Raw genomic sequence first — 4430 nt, 5'->3', positions numbered from 1 at the left:
CTAGACCATAGTGACAAATATCTCAAGATTTATGAAAATCTCATTATAATATTGGGAGAAATTGCTTGAAAATTTAAAAGGGCAACTTCTCGCAAGATTTTCAAAATATCACAAGATTTTTGAAAAAACATAAATAAAGCGATTTAAATGTGATATTTATATTTTAAACGGCTATTTATCATGAAAAACCTATGTATTTTTATTTTTAAATATTTTTATTAATATTTTCTTATAAAAAATATTTTTTATATTTTTTAATTTATTTTTTATTGTCGATATTTTGCCAAAAAATGCAAGATTTATAAAAAAATTTCAATTTCTCATGAGTTTTTGGAAAATGAGATTTTGCCAAAAAAAAAAAATTGTCACTATGCTCACAACCAACCAAAAAATATCATGGGCCCGACTCACGTGGTTGTGGTTATCAAATCGTTATAAAGGTAGGGGTGGTGGCAATTCCTTATCGCCAAACTCAACAGGTTGTGGAGGTGGGAGAAACTCTAACCATGTGGTCTGCTAACTGTGTGGGAAGGTTGGATACAATGCTCAACAACATTATAATCTGTCTAAGTATGCTTAGCCACTGTCAGATTTGGTTCAAATCAAGCATACTATGTTTCAACACAATGATAATCAATCTCACGTTGATGATACAAAGTGGTACCTAGACATAGGGGCAACATGTAGCACCCCGATCTGGGACCTCGAGAGGTTGAGTCCTGTTGGTATTACTTCTCAGAGGGAAAGCATACAGAGTTCACACAGAGAAAACATGGCTAAATTTTTTTCATTCTTTTTCCAATAACCTACTTTCTTTCATAAAGTTTACCATTCATAATAAAAGAAAATCACAAATATATGAGTGTTCAATGACAAGAAAATAAAAACTATCATGTAATCTACTGAATTTGTCGATCACGTCCTGCCTGCGCTAGTATGCTTGAAACCTACAATTGTAATTATACAAAGGGTGAGTCTACAACCTAATAAGAAATAATTATAAATAAATAATAACTTTAAATTACAACTGTAGTGAGCTCTAAGCCCTTAGTCTAAGTTTAGTTTTTTATACACCGCACAAGGTTTGCATGTTTTAATTTTTTCTCTTTAAACTATCTCAAATACTCACTCACACCAAATTAAAACACTAGATTAGCTATACCAGTCATAGCCATTTATGGGTGTATTAACCCATGTAAAATACCCCAATTTTATATGTTGGTCAGACTGTAAACCATACACTCCCAGTGATTCTTGAATCATCATGCACTAGAGTGAAACAAAAAGGAGTCCCCATCGATAGCTAGCCGGGAGGTCAGGCTCAAACTTAATATCTGCATGACTCATACTACATCCTAACCATGATGTCTTTCAATCATTCATGGTTGTCTAGAGTTCCAAACACTGTGTGAATATAACCCTAAGTCATATCTTAAGTTTATACATTGAACAATATTCTCAAGCTTGTATTTTACTCATTCTCTCATGAGTGATATCACAAAATGATCACGACAGATCTTACTCTCAATGTCATAATGACATTAGGGTTCACACTTATCTCATACTAAGCACACAATGATGTAGAGTTCCAACATCGTTAAATCACCAGTGACCCACTCTCCATGGTGGTTGCACTCTAACCGTGAATCAGATAGCTCATTCCACAGGTTGTCACTTTCAGAATTTAAGAGATTATGCATGTTAATCTCAATGTAAAAGTCACATGATATGACTAGAATAAAGAGACAAGTCTAATCACAATCTTATCATGATACATGTTATTTGTAAATTATAACATAGATATGTTATCACAAAAACAATATCTTTCTAATATGCATGACATATCACTACTAACATGTGTATGTAATCATCTCATTGCAATCATTTCATGCATGATCATTTTATGCATATCATGTTCACACTTAAGAGTTATATTTTTAATCATGTTAATAGACAACATCAACAATAACATGCAATGCAAAAAAGTTTATTCACAACTAAAATTACTTATAATATCCCTTATCTTGAATACAAATGTTATGCTCTGGTCACAATCGAGTCTCAAGAGGCTCTAGCAATAGGATCTGACCATCACATAAGCATATTCGTATTAATATACATAACTTCTTATATTTTGATAAAATTACCAAAATACCCCTCATGAGTTGACTCGTCAGACCTTAATTTTTATGCTTCTGATTTGACCAGAACCATAAGACATGGAGGTTTCTCTACGGTATGAGTCCAACGTACTAAACTTTACTCAATTCTGAGTTCAAAGTTATACCCATTTTACTTAATCAGATCTTGGGTACACACAAGGATAATTTAGTCATTTCAACTCTTATGATCTGACCTGACTCATCCTAAGTCAAAACAGGTTCAGTCTGAGCTTAGAGTACTAGGTTTACTGAACTTAGTCTCAACCCATCTGGGTTTGGTTTAAAACTCAATTGGATTATCAAAATTCATAATTACTCACACTCTAGATCCATTTCTGATTTGGATCCCAAAACTATCAGACCGGATCTAGACCCAGTTCTGATCAAGATCTAGAATTGATTTATCCAGTTTAGATCTAAATCCAACTCTGATCTAGATCCAAAACTATCAAACTGGATCCAGACCTAGTTCTGATCTAGATCCAACACTGATCCGAACCAGATCCAATTCTGTTATGGATCTAGATATGTCAGACAGAATCCAAATTTGGATTTATCTGGATCCATTTTTATTTGGATCGGTTTAGACTGACTGGACCCAGATTCGGTTTGGTTCAGATCAGACCAAATTCATACCGAGAACCGAGACCCAGTCAGATGCAACTCGGTCTGGTTCACACCCAGATTGGTTCAGTTTGACTGAATTGGTTTGAACCGGTTTGACCTGAACCAATTTTTTTTTCTTACCCGGTTTGGTCTGGGCCGCACCCAAACCAACCCTGTCTGTCGTCCCATATAAAAAAATAGGGCGAAAGGTGTACAACCCCTTTCGTCTTTCCTTTCTTCTCAGACGCAAAGGGGTCGACTGCCAGAGCTGGCCCTCTTTCTCTCTTTCTCTCTGTTGCAGAGGGGCCGACCACCGGCGCTGGTCGGTCGACCCTCTCTCTCTCTCTCTCGACATTTGAGTCCCTTTTTTTTCTCACCTGTTACTTGCCGGCAGCCATGACTGCCAACCCTCTTTTTGATAAAAAAAACACAAGGATGAAGAAGAGTTTTACTTGCATCATCAGCCGAATTTTGGTATGCTCTCCCTCCCTGTTGTTCCTCATTTTCCCTTTTTTTTCTTTACGCCTCTCTCCCTCTGTCGCTCACTTGCTTGATCGATGGTGAGGGAGGCGTACCATAAGGGCGTTTTGTAGCCCTCATGGTGGTTGAGAATAAAGCTCACCCCACCCGTCGATCATGGGAGGTGAAGTTTATCCTCATCCCCCACCCGTCGATCATGGTGGGTGAGGTTTATCCTCATCCCCCCTAACGGTTACAGGGAAGGCAGTTCCTGCAAATAGGGAACCATCTTCACTGATCTTTTAATTTTTTTTTTTAATTTCTCCACACCCACCCCCCCCCCCCCACCCCCCACACGATTTCATCTGGAGTAGTTTTATACTACACATCATGATTTAAACAACTTGCCTCTAAAGGTCGAAGATGGTTAAGGTTTGGGTATCAAGCATGTTGGCTCATCTATTTATTTAATGTATATTCTTCATCTACGATAATCAGAAATCTTTTATATGTGCAAAACTTTACTAAAGATAATAATGCTTTGTTTGAATTTCATCTAGATTGGTGTTATGTGAAGAACAAGGTCACAGGGAAGGTGCTTCTTCGGGGACAAAGTGATGGAGGTCTTTATCGCATGCAATTTAAGTCCAGGCAGCACGAGTGTTCACATTGGGGAGAAGGTGTCTATTGATCAATGACACCAGTGGTTAGGTCATCCTTCTTTACATATAGTTTAGCAACTCATTGATAGATTTGATTTACCAATAGAACATGTTGCTGAGAATAAAGTTTGTGAGGCAAAGGGAAAAACCATAATCTCCCTTTCAATAACTTTATTAGTATTGTCTCCTGACATTATTTACTCTGATGTTTAGGGTCCTGTACCCGTTTTGAGTTTTAAACAGTATTGTTACTATGTTATTTTTATTGACAGTCTCTCAAAGAATGTATGACTATATCTTCTTAAACACAAATAATATGTTTTAAAAACCTTTCAATTCTTTAAAGGTCATTGTTGAAAAAATGTTGTTGGGAAAATTGTTATTTTTTTTCTTTGATTGGGGAGGAGAGTTTCAAAGTTTATCTAAGATGAATAGGGCATAGAGCACTGAATTTGTGCCGACATACACATGAGGAAAACTGTGTTGCTGAGTGTAAACACTGTCATATACTTGATTATAGATTGGCTCTCATGAGTCAAGC

The 4430-nt window shown here is 36.5% G+C and overlaps 1 long non-coding RNA gene across 1 annotated transcript; it reads left to right on the top strand.

Moving 5' to 3' along the window:
* The first annotated feature begins 3007 nt into the window (after positions 1-3007).
* LOC149829622 (uncharacterized) lies at positions 3008-4154 on the top strand. The gene is made up of 2 exons (XR_016433582.1): positions 3008-3242; positions 3788-4154. It is a non-coding gene; the product is annotated as an uncharacterized LOC149829622 (long non-coding RNA).
* The last annotated feature ends 276 nt before the right edge of the window (positions 4155-4430 follow it).

Source organism: Nuphar pumila, chromosome 8 (assembly GCF_984573655.1).
Source record: "Nuphar pumila chromosome 8, dmNupPumi1.hap1.1, whole genome shotgun sequence".
In the NCBI taxonomy this organism is placed as follows: Eukaryota; Viridiplantae; Streptophyta; class Magnoliopsida; order Nymphaeales; family Nymphaeaceae; genus Nuphar; species Nuphar pumila.
This window is presented reverse-complemented; position numbering and strand designations above follow the sequence as displayed.